Genomic DNA, 22825 nt, shown 5'->3' on the forward strand with positions numbered 1-22825 from the left:
TCTCAATAAGGTCTGCCCGAAAGATCATTTCCCGCTCCCCCGCATTGATCAAATTGTTGATTCGACTGCGGGCTGCGAGCGTTTATCATTCCTTGATGCCTATTCGGGCTATCATCAGATCCGTCTGTATGGTCCAGATGAATTAAAAACAGCCTTCATCACCCCATTCGGGTGTTTCTGCTACATCACTATGCCATTCGGTTTGAAGAATGGAGGAGCAACTTTTATGCGCATGATCCAAAAATGCCTCCTTGACCATATCGGTCGAAATGTGGAGGCATATATGGACGATATTATAGTCAAGTCACGCAAAGGTTCCGACCTGCTGACTGACTTGGCAGAAACATTCGCCAACCTTCGTAGGTACGATATCAAGCTCAACCCTGCCAAGTGTTCATTCGGTGTTCCCAGCGGAAAGTTACTCGGTTTCTTCGTTTCCGAACGAGGGATCGATGTCAACCCCGAAAAGATCAGGACCATCGTCCGAATGGAGCGGACGGTCAGAATACATGATGTTCAAAGGCTCACAGGTTGCCTAGCGGCTTTGAGCAGGTTTATCGCTCGACTCGGCGAGAAGGCGTTACCTCTGTACTGACTCATGAAGAAATCAGATACTTTCGAGTGGGCAGACGAAGCCCAAATTGCATTCGACGACCTCAAAGCCCTGCTTTCCACCCAGCCGGTTCTTACTGCCCCGCTCAATAAAGAACCCCTTCTTCTATACATCGCGTCTACAAATCAAGTCGTCAGCACTGTTCTCACAGTCGAACGCGAAGAAGAAGGCAAAGCGTACAAGGTTCAGCGGCCAGTATATTATGTCTCAAAGTCCTCACTCCTTCCAAGCAGAGGTATCCCCATTATCAAAAGCTTATTTATGGGATCTACATGACTGCAAAGAAGGTAGCTCATTATTTCCAAGACCACTCGGTGTCTATCATTTCTGATGCTCCGTTGTCGGAAATCCTCCACAATCGAGACGCATCAGGCCGAGTGGCGAAGTGGGCTATGGAGATGTTATACTACGACATCAAGTTCGAAGCCAAGAAGGCTATAAAGTCTCAAGCTCTGGCTGACTTCATAGCAGAATGGGTAGAACAACAGCAACCGACTCATATCTACTCGACTCATTGGACTATGTTCTTCGATGGGTCCAAAATGTTGAATGGCTCCGGCGCTGGCGTAGTGATCATATCGCCAAAAGGTGATAAACTTAAGTATGTGTTGCAGATACATTTCGATTCTTCCAACAATGAGGCAGAGTATGAAGCTCTCCTTTATGGATTGCGCATGGCCATCACACTCGGCGTCCGTCGCCTGATGGTCTATGGCGATTCAGATTTGGTGGTTAATCAAGTGATGAAGGAGTGGGATGTCAGGAACCCCACCATGACTACATACTGCAACACAGTAAGGAAGCTCGAGAAGAAGTTTGAAGGTCTGGAACTCCACCATGTTCCGCGACTGAAAAACCAAGCAACTGATGAATTGGCGAAACTTGGATCCACTCGGAGACCGGTCCCGAGTGATGTGTGCCTCGAGCACCTACACCTTCCCTCAGTAAAAGAAGATCCTTTCACAGAGGAACCAGTACAATCGAAGAGCTCAACAGATCCGACTAAAGTCGAGGTCCCCGTTGTGGTTGATTTGATCATGGAGATTCTTGCTCTCATCCCCGATTGGACTGTGTCGTTCATTGCGTACATCCTGAGGCAAGAATTACTAGAAGACGAAGTCCAAGCAAGGCAGATCGTCCGCAGGTCGAAGTCCATCACCGTCATTGATGGCCAGTTGTACAAGGAAAGTGTTTCAGGCGTCCTTCAGTGATGCATCTCTCCTGAGGAGGGACAGTTAATCCTGAAAGAAATTCACTCGGGAACCTGCGGCCATCACGCCTCCTCAAGAGCAATCATCGCCAAAGCATTCAGAGCCGGTTTCTTCTGGTTGCAGGCGAATGAAATGGCAAAAGATATGATCGACCGATGCGAAGGCTGTCAGTTCTATTCGAACAAGTCCCACAAGCCAACATCTGCGCTGAAGACAATCCCTCTTGTTTGGCCGTTCGCCGTGTGGGGATTAGATACAGTCGGACCATTTAGAACAGGCCAAGGGGGATTCACTCATCTGTTGGTAGCAGTCGACAAGTTCACCAAGTGGATTGAAGCCAAGCCCATCAAGAAGCTCGACGCCCTTACGGCCATCAAATTTGTCAGAGACATCATCACCAGATTCGGAGTCCCGCACAGCATAATCACTGACAATGGCACAAACTTTGACTCGGACATATTCAAAGGTTTTTGCACAGGCCAAGGTATCCGAGTGGATTTTGCATCTGTGGCGCACCCCCAAACAAACGGGCGAGCAGAGCGGGCGAATGGACTTATTCTTCAAGGGTTGAAGCCTCGACTCCTGCGAGAAGTTGGACATGCCACCGGCGCATGGGTCACCGAGCTGCCTTCGGTGTTGTGGGGCCTCCGCACAACTCCGAATAGATCTACGGGGCGATCCCCGTTCTTCCTCATTTATGGAGCCGAGGCAATCCTTCCGAGTGACTTGCTTCACAACTCTCCACGAGTCGAACTATTCTCCGAAGCCGAAGCAGAGCAAGCCAGGCAAGACGGAGTGGATCTACTAGAAGAAGAGCGCGAGATGGCACTGACTCGCTCAACAATTTATCAACAAGATCTGCAGCGATTTCACGCGCGACACGTGAGGAGTCGCACATTCCAAGCAGGCGACCTGGTGCTCCGAGTGGACCAGCAGAGGCCTCACAAGTTGGCTCCCGCCTGAGAAGGACCCTTCATCATCTCTAAGGTGCTGAACAACGGAGCATATCGACTCTACAACCTCGACAGAGAAACGGACGAGCCGCGAGCATGGAACAGAGATCTCCTGAAGCGCTTCTACACGTGACCGCCGACGGGGGCAATGTAAAGAACAAGTATCATTGAAGTAATACAAAGCAGATTGATTTCTTGCAGGTTCAAAATTCTTCCGCGTTCGCAGACTCCGGTCTAAAAAATTCGCTCCGAGTGCACACTCAAAGTCGCACTCGGGGACTTAGCTGCAACCCAGAATCGCCTAAGTACAAACTCGCTCCGAGTGCGCACCAAAAGCCGCACTCGGGGACTTATCTGCGACCCAGAATCGCCTAAGTACAGACTCGCTCTGAGTGCGCACCAAAAGCCGCACTCGGGGACTTAGCTGCGACCCAGAATTGCCTAAGTACAAACTTGCTCCGAGTGCGCACCAAAATCCGCACTCGGGGACTTAGCTGCGACCCAGAATCGCCTAAGTACAAACTTGCTCTGAGTGCGCACCCAAAGTCGCACTCGGGGACTTAGCTACGACCCAGAATCTCCTAAGTACAAACTCGCTCCGAGTGCGCACCAAAAGCCGCACTCGGGGACTTAGCTGCGACCCAGAATCGCCTAAGTACAAACTCGCTCCGAGTGCGCACTAGAAGTCGCACTCAGGGACTTAGTTGCGACCCAGAATCGCCTAAGTACAAACTCGCTCCGAGTGCGCACCAAAAGCCGCACTCGGGGACTTAGCTGCGACCCAGAATCTCCTAAGTACAAACTCGCTCCGAGTGCGCACCAAAAGCCGCACTCGGGGACTTAGCTGCGAACCAGAATCGCCTAAGTACAAACTCGCTCCGAGTGCACACTAAAAGTCGCACTCGGGGACTTAGCTGCGACCCAGAATGGCCTAAGTACAAACTCGCTCCGAGTGCGCACTAAAAGTCGCACTCGGGGACTTAGGTGCGACCCAGAATCGCCTAAGTACAAACTCGCTCCGAGTGCGCACTAAAAGTCGCACTCGGGGACTTAGCTGCGACCCAGAATCGCCTAAGTACAAACTCGCTCCAAGTGCGCACTAAAAGTCGCACTCGGGGACTTAGCTGCGACCCAGAATCGCCTAAGTACAAACTCGCTCCGAGTGCGCACTAAAAGCCGCACTCGGAGACTTAGCTACGACCCATAATCGCCTAAGTACAAACTCGCTCCGAGTGCGCACTAAAAGTCGCACTCGGGGACTTAGCCGCGACTCAGAATCGCCTAAGTACAAACTCGCTCCGAGTGCGCACGAAAAGCCGCACTCGGGGACTTAGCTGCGATCCAGAATCGCCTAAGTAAAAAAGCTTCCTTCGAGTGTATCCTTGAGATCCACTCAAAGGCTTAGCAGACCCTCATTGAGGCTCATGTGGATGTGAAGACAAGTGACAACTACATGAGTATCAACTCACTCCGAGTGCGCACGAAAAGTCACACTCGAGGACTTAGCTGCGATCCAGAATCGCCTAAGTAAAAAGCTTCCTTCGAGTGTATCCTCGAGATCCACTCGGAGGCTTAGCAGACCCTCATTGAGGCTCATGTGGATGTGAAGACAACTGACAACTACATGAGTATCAACTCACTCCGAGTGCGCACGAGATGCCGCACTCGGGGACTTAGCTGCAATCTAGAATCAACTAAGTAAAAAGCTTCCTTTGAGTGTATCCTCGAGATCCACTCAGAGGCTTAGCAGACCCTCATTGAGGCTCATGTGGATGTGAAGACAACTGACAATTACATCCTCCGCATGTTTGCCATTGGCTTCACCAAGAAACGCCAAACAAAAACCACGAGCCAAAATCGTGTCAAAAAAAACTTGGTGAAAGAAGAGCAAAATATTCGATTCGAATTCAAAGTTGGATCTACGATCAGTCGGCTCGGTGTGGATCAAGCTTATCCACACCGAACCACGAATGTGACGGCCAACAACAGTGGCCAAAGTTTGATACAGATAACACTCGGCATTCCGAGGCAAAAGTGCGTTCACCATAAAGCTTTTCAAGCGTCACCAGGACTGGCAGGTTCTACAAAGGTGTCAAGGTCGATCCCATCTGCGATGCGAGTGGCTGTGTCAATGAAGGTCTCCATGAAATCTTCGAATCGAAGCTTCTTGGTGTTGGCGATCTGCAACGTCTTCAGCTTTTCTTCGCGAGCTTCTTTGCAGTGCACTTGGACCAGAGATAGCGCCACGTCTGCACCACAACGAGCGGCAGACTTCTTCCATGCCTGCACTCGGTTTGGGACGTCCTCCAGCCGAGTCATCAACCCTTCTATTTCTTGCCGAGAATCGTCTTCGGGCCACAGCTCCTTGTCGATCCGGCCGATGACTTCTCTCAGGCGGCGAATGAAAGGTCCCATCTGCCAAGGCAAATATGCGCTCGGAGCATGTCCCGGTTGGCTTCGTCGCTGAGTGGAACGTTCGGAACAACCGATCGTTCAATGTCGGCTGCTTCAGCCTCATCATCCAGACAAAAATCTGCCAAGAAAAGACAAGCAGAAAGTAAGCGCAGAATAAACTCCAAAGACAAGAAGCACTCGGCAAAAAACTTACCACCAAGCAGTGCAATCATCTTCCTTGCCCAGTCGCTGACGTACTTCTCCTGCGCCATGCACCGATTGTTCATCACCTTCATCTGACCCATCAGTTCAGTTCTTTGCTTGCCCATTTTCTCAATTTCGGCCACCAATGCCTTGTTGGTCTCCCGGGACTCCTCCAAAGACTTCTATCAGTCAGCAAGAGCCCCCTTCACACCAGCCAAGTCATCCACAGCCGCCTCCAATTCCGCAGCAAGCTGAATCTTTTCAGCCTTCAGAGCATTGTACGCGGATCCCATTTCGCAAGTCTTCTGCCAAATCAGCGCAAAGCGAAGATCAGACACATTCAACAAGGAAAACAAACAAAACTCAAAGTTTTTCAGACCCCTGCCGATGCAAGCAATCGACAGCGGTCTCGGGGACTACACCCAGTGGGTTCACTAAGAGTGACCCCACTGGCATGAACCTCGAACAGGCCGGCCCTATTGAGCTACATGACAAACAGACAAATCTATGAGACTATTATTACCCGACCTGAGTAACACTACTCTCAGGGACTACACCCAGTGGGTGCACTCGGAGTGCCCCCACTGGTACCATTCGGGCAGATCAGCTTTGATCTGTTCAGGTCACGGAAAATACATATAAAGACAACTGCCGGTGCAAGCACTCGACAGAAGTCTCGGGGACTACACCCACTGGGTTCACTCGGAGTGAACCCACTGCAAAAACATCCTACTGTATCCGAGCCTATCACTGAAACCCCCAGTGGGTAACAAGAGGAAAGTAAACACTTACTAGCGCACTTACTCGAATATCGTCCCGGAGTTCCAAGCTTTTCTTGTACAAAGACGCGATGGAGTCATACGCTCCCTTGGCGTCACCCACCATCAACTCCACCTGCACCATGGCCTCCTTGGCGGCCCCCACCTGGTCTTCCGGGAGGTGTCGAGCGTCATATTGAACGGTCGACGGACCCGACACGACAGAAGACTCCTTGGGCATCCCAAGCTCCGCTCCAGTCGGTTCCGCCGCGAGGGGCACCGCCTCAGTCAGCGGCATCATCTCGGTCGGTGGCACGTTCATGGTGGGAGCAGTAGCAGATGGAACAACCTCAAGGAGAGGCGCCAAAGCTGGCCCTGACCCCCTCCGATCGTCGTCCTCCAGATGAATCACCTCCGAAGGAAGCCCGACTGAACAACATGAAATTGCAGAAAAAGGGCAAGATTAAAGACAGTACTCGTGAAACAATAATACAAACTCTCAGAGTCGTGACAACGTACCTTGCTGGGATGTGGCAGCGTTATCCGTATCCATGGGATCATCGTCCTGGCACGGCAGAGAGGTGGCGGAGGTAGCAACTCTGTCGAGTGAAATCCACTCGACCGATAAGCATGAGTTCAATCAGATGCTGAAAGAGGATGGAAGAACAAGGCACTTACGTTGAGGCGACTGGAATAGTGATCCTCATCCGAGGCAAAGCTTTCCGAGGCTTAGGCCCACTCGGTTTGGCCACCTTGGACGGTTGGTCCGTGGGCTCGGCAGCAGCGTCCCTGGTCCTCTTCACGCTCCGAGCACTCGGGGCCACGGGAGGAGCTGGCGGAGCACTCGGGGCCGCTGGAGGAGCTGGCGGAGTCGCGGGTTCGTGACGGCGCTTAGTTCGAGGCTCTGATGGTGGAGGTGGCGAGCTCTGCTCCCCAACCTCCCCCTCCTCCTCTTCAGTCTCCTCCTCCGTCTCCCCACTGTCGGAGACGTGCTCGGCGCTGTCCACGCTGCCCTCCTGGCTGCCCTCCTCTTCCTCAGCTGGATTCCCGTTCGAGACGGGAGAATACCAGTTGGTCCACTCCTGCACAAAACACAGTCGGCAACGTCAGACGTCAGGCGGTGGTACAAGAAAAGCGATAAATCTAAGAAGATTGAAAGCACTCGACAAGAGGTGCTCACCTCATTCGAAGGAGGATTATCGGCGCGGAAGGGCTTCACCCGCCGGGCTCCTCTGGGGTTGTCGCATGCGCCTGTGATGCCGCGGACCCATGCTGTCACAACCTCCCCGGTCACGCATTCTGGATGAGTCCGAGTGGAATCCTCAGGCCCCGTATAGTGCCACATGGCGTGGTGTCGGGCTTGCAGCGTCTGGATGCGCCGACCCAGAAAAGTGTCCAGCAAATCTGTGCCGGTGACTCCCTTGCAGACGATAGCTATCAGCGCGTCGACCAGAGGTTGGATCTGGATCTTTTCCACCTTTGAGAGCGCAAGCTGCGTGGGAGGGGCCAGACGGTCTAGGCTAAAGGGTGGCAACCCAGTCGCGGCATTCGGACAAGCGATGTCCTGGCAATAGAACCAGGTCGACTGCCAGTTCCTAACTGACTCGGTCAACTGGAGAGGGGGGTAGCTATCTTCGTTTTCTTCTCGAAGCCTAAACCCCCACAGAGCTGGAGGAGATGGGTTTTATCGTCCGACTGGCTAAGCTTTTTGACAGTCTGGGACCTAGCGGAGAAGATGTACTTAAAGAGCCCCCAATGGGGGGACATCCAATGAAGCACTCGCAAAGGGTGACGAATGCGACAAGATGGGCTATCGCGTTCGGAGGAAAATGATGGAGCTGCGCCCCGAAGTGATTCATAATACCTCTGAAGAAGGGGTGGGGAGGCAGGGAGAAGCCCCTGAACACGTGGCTGAGCAGCAGGACGCGCTCCCCCTCCTGCGGCGCTGGCTCCGTCTCGCCCTCCGCCGGCAGCCTCCATGACTTGTTGGCGATCATGCCGTGCTCCACTAGCTCCAGCAAGTCGTCCGCCGTCACCGTGGAAGGGAGGAAATCCCCCTGGATCCAACCCGCCGGCAGTGCCCGCTGTCGCCGCTGAGCAGGGGCCGCCCCCTTCTTCTTCTTCTTCTGCGACTCGAGTTTGCTGGTCTGTACGTTCGTCATGGTGAAGGCAACAGATCCGGCGAGGAGGAGAGGAAGGAGGAGGCGTGGAGTGCGCAGGGAGCTACAGGAGGAGCGAGATGAATGCGAGTAACAAGGGCAGCGCAACAAGAAAGCCCCGCCGAAGAGACTTAAATAAGCTTCCGACTGAGTCACTAACAGGTGGCCCCGAAATCTTATCCCCCGACCGGCTGCTGCGATGTTAGTGGAGAAGATAACGGCGCAGTAATCGAGGCGGCAGAAACTACTCGATGGCGATGTCGTCATCCCCGCTGAGCGCGCGGCAACCGAAATTTGAGGATCCCGGAAAATCCGTCGCTATCAGTTGGACCGGTCACATCGAAAGATTCCGCGGAAGCACTCGGTCCCTGACGGTTCATTTCACTGGTATATTCACTCGGATCACTGGTCGAAAGGATAAAATGGATCGAGGCAAACAACGTCAAAGTCACATCCATACCAGTCGGATCCGTACTCCAGGCTTCACTTCGTCGTTCCAACCCCGATCCATTCGGGGACTAATGATGGGGTTATAGTCCCAGGGTAGGGTCATAGGCCTGCCCTATAGGTCCTACCCAAGGACTACCCTTCATAGAGGACAAGGCTCTTAGACAGTTCCAACTGAACTAAGGACTCCCCCATCATCCAGTCGGTGACGAGCATTCGGAGCATATTTAACGTACCGACTGAATTCCACTCTGTACATCGTAACCTCCGAGGAGGGCAACGGTCATACATTTTCATACACCATTATTAGCATTTAAGGCATACGTTACCTGTAACGTAGGCATTTATTCGCCACTATTCCACCCCTGTCCACCGGGCCGTTGTGGAGGGCAGCGCACTCTATATAAGCCGCCCTTCCCCACTGGTGCAGGGGTTGGCATTTACTGTAATCTGATATTCCACTCGACACTAAGCTCCCAAGAGCACTGAGACGTAGGGCTTTTACCTCCACCGTAGAGGGGCCTGAACTCGTACAACCTCGCCGTAGCTAAGGCTCTGCCCATCCTTTCGTACCTACACATCTACTGTGAGACTTATACCCACGACAATGTCCAACCAACTCGACCATCCTTGGGATGGTAGGTGCCTAACCCATCATCCTTGTCGCCTAAAACACCATACCCTTCCAAATCGCCTAAGACGTCCAACCAACTCGCCCATCCCCACGGTGCTAGGTCGCTTAGCCGATCATCCTTGTCGCTTGAAAACACCATACCCTTTAAAACCGCCTAAGCCGACCAACAACCTCCCCAATTGTCGGTGTACTAGGTCGCCTAACCTATCGTCCTTGATGCCTGAAACATCACACACTTCCAAATCGCCCAAGATGTCCAACCAACTCGCCTAACCCTGGGGTGCTAGGTCGCCTAACCCATCATCCTTGTCGCCTGAAAACACCACACCCTTTCAAATCACCTAAGACGTCCAACCAACTCGCCCGTCACGATGTGTTGGGTCACCTAACCCATCGTCCTTGTCGTCTAAAACACCACACTATTCCAAATCGCCTAAGACATCCAACCAACTCGCCCATCCCGGGGTGCTAGGTCGCCTAACCCATCATCCTTGTTGCTTGAAAACAATACACCCTTTCAAATCGCCTAAGACGTCCAACCAACTCGCCCAACCCCGGGGTGCTAGGTCTCCTAACCCATCGTCCTTGTCACCTAGAAACACCACACCCTTCCAAATCGCCTAAGACGTCCAACCAACTCGCCCGTCACGATGTGTTGGGTCACCTAACCCATCGTCCTTGTCGCCTAAAACACCTCACTATTCCAAATCGCCTAATACATCCAACCAACTCGCCCATCTCGGGGTGCTAGGTCGCCTAACACATCATCCTTGTCGCTTGAAAACAATACACCCTTTCAAATCGCCTAAGACGTCCAACCAACTCGCCCAACCCCAGGGTGCTAGGTCGCCTAACCCATCGTCCTTGTCGCCTCAAAACGCCACACCCTTCCAAATCGCCTAAGACGTCCAACCAACTAGCCTTCACGATGTGCTGGGTCACCTAACCTGTCGTCCTTGTCGCCTAAAACACCACACTAGTCCAAATCGCCTAAGACATCCAACCAACTTGCCCATCCCAGGGTGCTAGGTCGCCTAACCCATCATCATTGTTGCTTGAAAACACTACACCCTTTCAAATCGCCTAAGACATCCAACCAACTCGCCCAACCCCGGGGTGCTAGGTCGCCTAACCCATCGTCGTTGTCGCCTGAAAACACCACACCCTTCCAAATCGCCTAAGACGTCCAACCAACTCGCCCATCATGATGTGTTGGGTCACCTAACCATCGTCTTCGCCGCCTAAAACACCACACTATTCCAAATCACCTAAGACATCCAACCAACTTGCCCATCCCGGGGTGCTAGGTCGCCTAACCCATCATCCTTGTCGCTTGAAAACAATACACCCTTTCAAATCGCCTAAGATTTCCAACCAACTCGCCTAAACCCCGGGGTGCTAGGTCTCCTAACCCATCATCCTTGTCGCCTGAAAACACCACACCCTTCCAAATCTAAGACGTCCAACCAACTCGCCCATCACGATGTGTTGGATCACCTAACCCATCGTCCTTGTTGCCTAAAACACCACACTATTCCAAATCGCCTAACACATCCAACCAACTCGCCCATCCCGGGGTCCTAGGTCGCCTAACCCATCATCCTTGTCGCTTGAAAACAATACACCCTTTCAAATCGCCTAAGACGTCCAACCAACTCGCCCAACCCCGGGGTGCTAGGTCGCCTAACCAATCGTCCTTGTCGCCTGAAAACACCACACCCTTCCAAATCGCCTAAGACGTCCAACCAACTCGCCCATCACGATGTGCTGGGTCACCTAACCCATCGTCCTTGTCGCCTAAAACACCACACTATTCCAAATCGCCTAAGACATTCAACCAACTCGCACATCCTAGGGTGCTAGGTCGCCTAACCCATCATCCTTGTCTCTTGAAAACACTTCACCCTTTCAAATTGCCTAAGACGTCCAACCAACTCGCCCAACCCCGGGCTGCTAGGTCGCCTAACCCATCGCCCTTGTCGCCTGAAAACACCACACCCTTCCAAATCACCTAAGACGGCCAACCAACTCGCCCATCCACGGTGTGCTAGGTAACCTAACCCATCATCATTGTTGCCTAAAACACCACACCCTTCCAAATCGCCTAGGACGTCCAACCAATTCTCCCATCCATGGTGTGCTAGGTCGTCTAACCCGTCCTCCTTGTCGCCTAAAACACCACACCCTTGCAAATCGACTATGTCCGACCAACCTACTCACCCACACCTGGTGTGCTAGGTCACACACCTCGTGGAGGTGTTCTCTTTCATTGTGAACCCACGACTGAGAGCGTAGGCATTATAGTGCGTGTTAGCACATGCAAGCGTATCAAACTCCATGTTGACATATGGTTCATGTGGGCTAGATGGCACCTCGATCTCATCAAAAGTAGGCAAGCTAGTGCCACCCACATGACCGTGCTCACCATTACTAGGCAGAGTTGCAGCTGGACTAAACATGGTAGGGGCGGGTGCGATAGTGTCAGTTGTCATCACATCAGATGCACCGGTAGTAGTAGCAGCAGCAACATGAATTTTCACACCTAGAAAGGAGCAGAAAGCAAATCCAGTGACTTGCCCACTCCCTCGATAGAAATAGGCACCCTTTCGGGTGGGGCTTGGGTGTAGTATAGAGGGTCACCATCACAATCAACACAGTCATCAGGAAGCTTATTGATATCAAAACCATCCATCTGCACATTTAGGGGAGGTATGATGGAAACAATCGATGATTGTGCTATACTGAACAGTCATCACGAAGCTTATTGAGATCAAAACAATCGAGTCACCTAGCCCTATACACTTCATCGCCTAATTGATCCCACAAAGTCGCTTATCCTTAGTATGCACCAGTAGCAGCAATGGCCGCAAGATGAAACTTCACACCTGGGACATCTTTTATAGGAGCAGAAAGGAAATCCAATGGCTCACCCACCCCCTCAAGGAAATCTAGTGACTCGCCCAACCCATCACGTGGTGCTTTTGTGCAGTATAGTGGGATACTACCACAATCAGTGGCTTCGTCAGGAAGCTCATTGAGATCAATTCCAGCCACCTGCACATTTACAAGATATAAAAACGGAAATTCTTTGTAAGCGACATAATGCAAATTAACTTCTTTCATGTAAGCAACTCAATGAGTAGGCATTTTTCAGAATTACCAATGTGTTTTACCACACAACCAAATTCAGAGTAATGGCGGGCCATATTTTTATAGGATGCAAGCACTTTTTTCACTACCAGTTCAAACTTCTGGCTTTTGTTTTTGTAAGCAACTAGTCTTTCTCAATTATTTTTCTTCTTTATCAGGGATGTAGGCAAGTTTATGTTTCTCCGGTCTAAACTAGTTTTAACAGTCTTGTTCGCATCTCTCTTCTGTTACAGAGACCAGATGCAAGACAATAGGCAAGTTAATAAGAAAGACATATCAAGAGCTCATCATCTTCTATAGTTGTCAGGTTCAACAGGGGACAGTTTTTTGTGTGCAAGATCCAAGTGAATTTTCGCAAGATATGGTTCAGAAAACAGACTTGCAAACTAGTATATCACTGGTTAGGTACAACCTCCTACGTACAGAGGGAGAGTTCCACTAGCTCATGACTAACAGGGGATCGTGCTTTTTTGTTTCTTCCGAGAAAAATAGAAGTTCCTTACCTTGGTGTTCTTACTTGGAGATTTTTGCCCAGCATATGGAAAATTATTGCCGATATTATTCCAGAGTATTTCCTGATCTACAACAAAGTGTTGCACACCAGAATCAGTTTTGCGTTATCCTGGATTTGGCCGAATTTCCCTTTTTGTATGTGTGTTTTCTGCTGCTAGGAGAGCCCCCCTGCTACGCCATGCTACACCATGGCATGCAGCGGCGGCTGGCAGAAAAAAGCAGGGAGGGGGGATGAAGATCACGTGCGTGGGGAGGGTAGCTACCTTCTTCCGTTTTCTTGTTTGGCGGGACGTGGCAATACAGGGCGGACCGGCGGAGGGATGGAAACTTACCTTTTTAGCCCACGAGGGACCGCAGGTGGGGCAATTTATTAATATGGTCGACCGTCACATCCCACCGTATAGCATGCGGGCGTTGTGTAGCAGCGTCCTTAAAAAAATGACACCCACTCCGTTAAATTGGACATGACCTATAAAAGGAATGGATTTTTGCACTTCCTCCTTTTCATTTTTGTCTGCATATAAATTTTGTCTAAAGTCAAAGTAGTTTTACATTGATCCAATTTATAGAGAAAAATATCAACATATGAATAACAAAATCAATATCATTATATTCTATATGAAATGTATTTTCATATTATATATATTTGTTGTTGTAAATGCTGATATTTTTAAATATAGATTTGGTCAAACTTTGTAAAGTTTAACTTCTCACAAATTTTATAAGGGGGGTAAAAAGAAATGAAGGGAGTAGAAGATAAAAGAAAATTGGTTTGGACAACACCGCTCACCCTCGCAATCCCTCTCTAGTCACTGCCTAGTACTCCTTCCACCGATCGTCACTTTTCTCCTTCCTTTCCTAATCTTCCATGGTCGCTAGATCCCTCCCTTCACAGCAGGCGCTCCCTGGTAAGGCTTCCCCTCCCCTTTGTCACCCCCGCCGGCGGACGCGCACACCCCTGCTCCACCCCGCTCCTTCTTCAAATCCGGTCGCCGAAGTGCTCGAGGAGGCGCTCGAGCTTGGCATGCTCAACGTCAACGTCGTGACCCTACCGCACACTTGTTTTTGTCGTCAACGTCGCGACATTCAAATGCACCACCCAACATAAGCTCGAACCGTAGGAGGCACAGATCGCGGAAGTGTTCCCATGGTGGCATCCCGTCCTTGTCCTATTCGAGGGCGTAGTACAACGTGTGCGCAGCGCCGCGGAGGTGGTACGAGGCGATCCAGATGCGATCGGATGCGAGCGTGCGTTGCCCCCTAAAGAATTGGTCGCTCTGGTTGAGCCAATTCAGGAGGTCCCCGGAGCCGCCGTATGTGGCGAACTCCAACTTGGAGAAGCGCGGCGGTGGACGGTCGTAGATCACGCCAATCGGTGTCTCATCTGCACGGAGTAGCGAAGATGACAGAGCCGCGAAAGTGGGTTGCGGGGTACCGTCGTGGAACACGGCCCCCTCCACGCTGGTGTAGGGACCTGCAGTCCCACAGGGTCCGGCGAGCGGCCTAGCCGGGTCTGCCACGGTTGGTGGCGGGAAGGACGGCGTACTCGGGCCTGCCGTGTAGATCGGCTTGGTGAGCCAAGCGGGTAGCAGCGACGGCGACAAGGGGAACCACAGCTCCTGGATGGGCGCCCCCGCAGTCGGCAGCGACCCGCTCTGCGTCGAGGTCGCCTCCTAGTGCGGCGCAGCCAAGAGGGGCAGTGATGGCGCCACGTTGGGGAAGAAGGTGGCGGCCGGTTGCGGCGGCGCATAGGGGCCCATGGTGAACGAGTGGATGCCCGCAACGGCCTGCCCTAGCTCCAGCAGCCCGTCCGTCATCTCCGCTGGGGTGAGAACGAGGGCGACCGAGGCCAGGCGGGCGTGGGAGGCAGCCCGGTCAAGGCTGACGCGGTTGCCGTGGTGGCCAGTGGCGTGGTTGTGGTAGGCAGCGGGAGACTAGGGGTGGGCGGAGGCGCACACATGATCAAACCGGAGCTAGCTGATACCAACTTGATAGGAACTGAATCCCTACTAGGTCTAGGTCGCAGGTTATAGGGGTGGAAGAGTGGTTGGCGTGGCGATGAACGCGGCCGACAGCGCTGGGGCGCCGTGATCGTGAGAGAGAGAGAAGGAGATGGCGCGGTTAGGGTTTAGGGCGCTGACTCCTTCTAGGAGCCGATTAAAATAAATTGTTTCTGCTTGATTAAAACGGAGGCATTTACATGAGTATATATAATCTCCCTAGGCTAGCAATTATAATAAACTGGGCTAAGCCCCTAATACAATAAGATAACTGGGTCTTCTCTCTTTAACTGGGCCTTCTCCGATTATAATGTAAACCGGTCATAACATCTCTCCCTGCCTGCGCAAACATCTCGTCCCCGAGCTAGAAGTCGGGAAAATGCTTGCGTAACTCCTCAAGGGTTTCCCAAGTAGCATCCTCCTCTGGAAGGCCTTGACACTAGATCAATAGGCGCCAAACACCACAGCTTTGGTGGACCTAAAATACCTTAGCTGGATCAGGAAGTAGACGGCCGTCGGAGGTCAGAGGAATATCCGGTGCAGCCGCCGGCGGCTCCCCGTGGAAAGGCTTCAATAAGCCCACATGAAAGACATCGTGGATGTGGGAACCAGGCGGCAGCTGAAGGCGGTAGGCGACGCTGCCGATGCATTCCAACACCCGAAATGGTCCAACATAGCGCGGACCTAGCTTGTGCGTGGCGCGAGGGTCAAGTGACTGCGTAGTACAGTGGAGAAGTCGCAGCCACACCCAGTCTCCCACCGCAAAATCGGCCTCGTGGTGGTGAGCGTCATAGTATTTCTTGGACAGCTCCTGGGCCTGCACAAGACGTTGGCGCACCTCGGCAAGGATAGCATATCGGTCGCGAAGAATGACTCCCGCCACCTCGGTCCAGGCAACCCCGGTTTGGAACGACTGGATGGGTGGGGGAGGCCGACCATACACCACCTCGAAGGGGGTGGCATGTAGGGCGGAGTGGTAGGAGGTGTTGTAGCAGTACTCCGCCCACGAGAGCCAGTCCACCCAAGACCATTGCCGATCACCTGTAACACAACATAAGTACATAGCAATCACCTTGTTGACTACCTGTGATTGGCCGTTGGTCTAGGGATGAAAGGTCGTGCTCAAGCGCGACTTGACGCCCGCCATCCGGAAAAGATTATGCTAAACATGGCAGGTGAACACCGGGTCACGCTCGCTTACGATCGAAGAGGAAAACCCGTGGAAGCGGACGATGTCGTCGAAGAAGGCCCGCACGACGGAGGTAGCGGTGTACGGATGGCCGAGCACGATGAAGTGCGCATACTTGGGGTAACGGTCCACGACTCTGAGGATGACGGACTTGCCACCCATCTTGGGAAGGTCCTAGATAAAATCCATGGAGATGTCGGTCCAAACCTGGGGGGCACCTCAAGGGGTTGTAGCAGGCCGGCCGGCTGCAATATCTCCGTCTTGTTGCGCTGGCACGTCACGCAGGACCGCACGCAGTCTCACACAAGCGCACGGTCCCCCAGAAGGTAGAAGTCGATGAAGAGGCCATGGAGCGTTTTCTGCACCCCCTCGTGGTCGGTTGAGTGAGGCAACAGAATGGCCTGGTGAAGGAGATCGTCGTGATCTGGCACAAAGAGGCATCGTCCATGCAGGAGTAACCCGTCATCCAGTCGCCACGGCGTCACCAAATCGCCCTCCTCGAGCCACTGCCGAAGAAGTTGAGCATCCGAGACCGTCGTCGTGGCTCGGCGAATGTCGTCGATGAAGACGAACGATGGCCCAGAGCAGATGCAAAGGGCAGTGCCCTCGGTGTCTGTGGCGCCCTCGTCGTGGTCGGCTCCATGGCGGGACAAGGCATCCGCCATGATGTTCAGGCGGTCAGGCCAGTACTCAATCGTGAAGTCAAAACCGAAGAGCGTGTTGATCCATGGGTGCTGCGGAATGGTGGAGAGACGCTGATCCAACAGAAATTTAAGGTTGTAGTGGTCCATGCGAATCAGGAATTTCCTTCCCCAGATATACGGGCGCCAGTGTCGCACAACCTGCACCAAACCAATGAGCTCCCGCTCATAGGCTCTGAGCTTGTGGTGACATGCGGTGAACGACCGGCTGAAGAACCTGAGCGGTCCAGCGCCCTGGTGAAGGACAGCGCCGAAGCCCATGCCCGAAGCATCGCAGTCAACCATGAACTACTGCTCAAAATCAAGCATCTGCAGGACCGGTCTTGTGGTAAGAGCCTCCTTAAGCGACTTGAAGGCGGGAGTTGCCTCATCATCCCAGGAGAAGGCGTCGCGGCACAACAACCGGGTTTGTTTTGCAGCGATAAGGCCGAATCCTGGATGAACTTCCGGTAGTAGCCTGCAAGGTCGAGAAACCCGCGGAGGGCCCGTGGCGAGTGCGGCGTCGGCCAAGACGCGACAGCCGTGATCTTGTCGGCATCCATGGCAAATCCCTCCGCTGAAATGACGTGGCCAAGATAGGCGATGGACGTCGTGCCAAATGAGCACTGCGGGTACTTGAGGTGAAGCTGATGCGCCGGAAGCTTGTTGAAGATGATGGCGACATGCTGCAAGTGCGTCACTAATGACGAGTTGATGGATATACTTCTCGCCCCTTGTTGGTTGCCCCAACTGGATGGTGGAGATGTAGTCAACAACTGATTTCCCTTACACGGGGACTGTAAGGTTTATCGAACAAGGAGGACTCCGAGGATCAACAAGTAGGTGTCCGCTGCTCTGGCGCTAGAAGAAGACGTGGACCTGCACACACAACAAATAACTTTGCTCCCAACGAGTACAGAGAGGTTGTTAATCTCTCCGGCCTTGCAGCTTGCAAAGGATCAAAAACACAAGCGGGAGTAGTGATAGTGATTGCAACGGAAAAGTAAATAAAACAGTAAATGGTGGAGGTGTAAGCAATGGTGGTAATATGGACCGGAGTCACGTGATGTTCACTAGTGATGTCTCTCTCCCAAAAGACGATAAACAACTATGCATGGGTAAACAAATTACAGTTGGGCAATTGACAGAATTATAAACGCACCGCAATGCTAATCATGCTACTAGAAAGTTAAAGGCTCAAAAGTAATGGGCAGTACGCCAAGACAAGTAGACCGTGTATTCATCAACATCTACTTACTAATCACCCACCTTGAGATATCTATCCAGAACATCTCATTGGTATTAACTTGCGAGCCCGACCCAAACTGTAAACTCAAAGCAACAAACAACTGCATTAACGAACTTTGCGTAAGGTAAACACTACTTGCAACCGTGGTCACAAGCGCCGTTGTTTTCTCCCTAGTGGCAACAACACATCCCCTAGTCTCATGTTTCTGTCACTCAAGCTAGACATCAGGGGGCATTAACCCACAATCATGCATAACGCTCCCTCTTGGAGTTACAATCTACTACTCGACCAAATCAATAAAGAGCAACGAATAACATGCATGAATCACTAAAGAATATAATATAAAAGGACTATCAAATATATAACTCATCACAATCTAAACATGATCTCATAATCCATCGGATCCCATCAAACCGAGCATAGTAATAGTAGGAAAATCACATAGATGCCTTGATCATGTAGGGCAGCTCACAAGGGCTAATCATTGAAGCACAAGATTGGAGAGAAGACATTACATAGCTACTGGTCATGGACTGATGGTCCAAGGAGGACTACTCACGGCACATCCGGGAAGCGTCCATGGCGGCGTAGAAGCTCTCGGAGGTCAATCCTCCCTCTGATAGGGTGCCAGGAAGAGGTCTTCTGACGCTCCCGATCTTGGAAGCGTTGCGGGAGCGGAACGACGGAGAAATTCGCGATTCTGGATATGATGGAAGGGTTTCCGATCGGAGAGGTAAATATAGGCCAAAGGAGGGTGTCAAAGGAGGTGGGCTTCACCCAGGAAACCTGTGGGCGCGTTCAGGGGGTAGGCCGCGCAGGGAGGCCGCCTGGGCAGGCCTTGGCTGTCCTCTGGCCCACCATTGGTGCTCCTGAAGCTTCCGCCATGCTGATTTTAATATATTTTTCTCGGGATTTTTGGGACACTGTAAATTGGGGTAAAAGTCCTTGCAAAAAAGACATCAGCAGACAGAAACTGGCACTGGGTGCACTGAGTTAGTAGGTTAGTCCAAATATGTGTAAAAAGGTATGAAAGTGTAGCCAAACATATAACAACGTCACCCAAAAGTTCATGGAGCAAGCAGAAATTATAGATACGTTTGGGACGTATCAACATCCCCAAGCTTAATTCCTGCTCGCCGTCGAGTAGGTAAATAATAACACAGATAATTTGTGTGGTGAGATGCTAACACACATATAAGAACTTCAACGTTAAGCAAGTAAGATATGCAATTCAAGTCAAGACAATAACAAGCAAGAGTATATATTTAGTATTGAAAATAGCAAAGTAAGAACATAAAGGTGCAAGAGCTCTCGCTGTCCGTGACTCGAATGTCTCCAAATGGTGTTTGCGTGCAAGAAATGGGAGATGGGTTTAGAGCATAAACATATTTTTTAATTGAGAACTCAATCTACTAAAACTTCACACTTGGTCTCCTTCGGAATCTTATTTTGACTCATCCCCAGACCACAAGTCAGGCACAAGTCAAAATGATCCTCTCGGTTTCGACTTTGAGCACTCATGCAATGGATGAGCGTAAGCAAGATATGTTGGTACTTAAGATGGCAAAGAGGATGATGATGGGTGATACGTCTTTGTCGTATCTATAATTTTTGATTGTTTCATGCCAATATTCTACAACTTTCATATACTTTTGGCAACTTTTTATACTATTTTTGGGACTAACATATTGATCCAGTGCCCAGTGCCAGTTCCTGTTTGTTGCCTGTTTTTTGTTTCGCAGAATATCCATACCAAACAAAGTCCAAACGTAAGAAAAACTTACGGGGATTTTTTTGGAATATTTATGATTTTTGGGAAGAAGAATCAACGCGAGGCGATGCACGGAGTGCCCACAAGCCCTGTTGCCGTGGCCAGGGGGTGGGCCCGCGGCAGGCAGGCTTGTGCCCACTCCTTAAGACAGTTGGTGCCCTTCTTTCTCCGCAAGAAATATAATATCCGGAAGAAAATCATGTTAGAATTTCAGCCCAATCGGAGTTACTCAGAAACGCAGAATCTGGGAGCGCAGAAACAGAAGGACACAGAGAGAGAGAGATCCAATCTCGAAGGGGCTCTCGCCCCTCCGCCGCCATGGAGACCATGGACCAGAGGGGAAACCCTTCTCCCATCTAGGGGGGAGGTCAAGGAAGAAGAAGAAGTAGGGGGTATCTCTCCCCCTCTCTCCCGGCGGCGCCGGAACGCCGCCCGGGACATCATCGTGTGACGACGATCTACACCAACACCTCCGTCATCTTCACCAACATCTCCATCATCTTCCCCCATCTATATTCAGCAGTTCACTCTCCCGCAACCCGTTGTACCCTCTACTTGAACATGGTGCTTTATGCTACATATTATTATCCAATGATGTGTTGCTATCCTATGATGTCTGAGTAGATTATCGTTATCCTATCGGTGATTAATGAATTGCCATGATTGGTTTAATTTGCTTGTGGTTATGTTGTTGTCCTTTGATGCCCATCATATGATCGCGCGCGTGGATCACACCATAGGGTTTGTTGTATGTTGATAGGACTATGTATTGGCAGGCTAGAGTGACAGTAGCTTCAAACCTAGCATATAAATTGATGCATAATCTTATTGCTATGGTTGGGTTTTACCTTAATGAACGCTAGTAGTTGCGGACACTTGCTAATAGTTCCAATCATAAGTGCATAGAATTCCAAGTAAGGGATGACATGCTAGTAGAGGCCTCTCCCACATGATACTTGCTATCGATCTAGTAACGTAGTCAATTGCTTAGGGACAATTCCGCAACTCCTACCACCACTTTTCCACACTCGTTAGACACTCGTAGTTGTTTCTTTATCTAACCAGCCCCTAGTTTTATATACGTGTTCTTTACTTTCTTGCAAGCCTATCCTATCACTCCTACAAAGTACTTCTAGTTTCATACTTGTTCTAGGTAAAGCGAACGTAAAGTGTGCGTAGAATTGTATCGGTGGTCGATAGAAATTGAGGGAATATTTGTCCTACCTTTAGCTCCTCGTTGGGTTCGACACTCTTACGTATCGAGAAAGGCTATAATTGATCCCCTATACTTGTGGGTTATCAAGACCTTTTTCTAGCGCCGTTGCCGGGGAGCAATAGCGTGGGGTGAGTATCCTCGTGTGTGCTTGTTTGCTTTATCACTAAGTAGATTTATTTGCTGTTCTAAGTTGTTCTCTATCTTTAGTTATGGATATGGAACACGAAATACCAAAAAAATTAGGTGTACTTGCTACTCATGGAGATGGGGAACCTCCTAAAACCCTCGAGGCTCGTTATGTGGAAAATATTATGCACTTCTTTAATAATCCTGAGAAAGCCCCATTCAATTATATAATGGGATACATGTTGGATCAACGTGAATACTTTAGGGATTATCGCTTGACTCAAAAAGAGAAACTTTTATGGGATCAAATCCATTTGTTGAAATTGTATGCTTGGGAACTATGCAAGAGATATGGTGTTACTTGTTGCTGTAGGATGAAGGCTCCACACCTTCCCTTTTCTTGTGTGTTTAATGATCATAGAACCTTGGCTTCTTATGCTAATGGTATATATGATTACTATGATGTGGATCAAATAGAAGAGTTTGTTGCTTTTATGGGTGCTTATGAAATTGAGGCTCTGTTTAAAAGGTGTGATGATAATGATGATGCTCCTTACCGATCTGAAAATTTGCCTATGCTTCGTTATTGTTATAATAGTTATGAATATAATGCCCATATTGAACGATTTAAGGAGAAATCCTATGCTGCCCAAGAAGAGACTATTATTGTGCACGAAACTATGGAAGAAGAAAATGCTGAAATTGTGAGCTCATTAGATGAAAAAGATGAAGAGGAGAGCGAAGAACAAAAGGAGGAAGAGCGTACTAGCTACCCGTATCCACCTTATAATGAGAGTAACTCTTCTACTCATACATTATTTAATTTCCCTTCGTTCTTACCGAAGGATGAATGCTATGATACCTTGGATTCGTTTGAAATATCCCTTTTTGATGAACTTGATGCTTGCTATGCTTGTGGCCATGATGCCAATATGAATGATGCTTATGAAGATGAGCTAGATATAGTTCCTTATGTTAGACATGATGATTTTGATGAATATAATATGCATGTGCTTGCTGCTCCTACTTGCAGTTATTATGAGAGAGGAACTACATCTCCACCTCTCTATGTTTCCAATACGATAAAATTGCAAGAAACTGCTTATGCTATGTATTGGCCTTTACTTGGTGTGCATGAATTGTTCCTTTATGACATGCCAATGCATAGGAAGAGAGTTAGACTTCATCATTGCTTGATATATGTTACCTTGTGCTCACTACTAAATTTCAAATCATTGCTAATTAAAATTGGCTTTGATATACCTTGGGATCCGGGTGGATCCATTACTTGAGCACTTTATGCCTAGCTTAATGGCTTTAAAGAAAGCGCTGCCTGGGAGACAACCCGGAAGTTTTAGAGAGTCATTTATTTCTGTTGAGTGCTTTTATTTAGTTTAAAAACAAAAAAAAATATAGAGGGGAACTTAAAACTTTTTCAAAAAGAGAAGCTATTGAAAGGTGATGCATTCCGGAAGTGAGGGTCGACCTTGAACACTTGTGTTCATGCTCATGGAAACAATGTAGATTTTTTCATGGAAGTTTCTCACAAAAATAATTA

The 22825-nt window shown here is 50.2% G+C and overlaps 1 long non-coding RNA gene across 1 annotated transcript; it reads right to left on the reverse strand.

Annotated features, from left to right (window-relative positions):
- Positions 1-12033: 12033 nt before the first annotated feature.
- On the reverse strand, positions 12034-13234 carry LOC123430047. Its single transcript, XR_006622835.1, has 2 exons — positions 13027-13234; positions 12034-12427 (listed from the first exon to the last, which is right to left on the reverse strand). It is a non-coding gene; the product is annotated as an uncharacterized LOC123430047 (long non-coding RNA).
- Positions 13235-22825: the final 9591 nt, after the last annotated feature.

The sequence above is a fragment of the Hordeum vulgare genome, chromosome 2H (genome assembly GCF_904849725.1).
Source record: "Hordeum vulgare subsp. vulgare chromosome 2H, MorexV3_pseudomolecules_assembly, whole genome shotgun sequence".
Taxonomy (NCBI): domain Eukaryota; kingdom Viridiplantae; phylum Streptophyta; class Magnoliopsida; order Poales; family Poaceae; genus Hordeum; species Hordeum vulgare.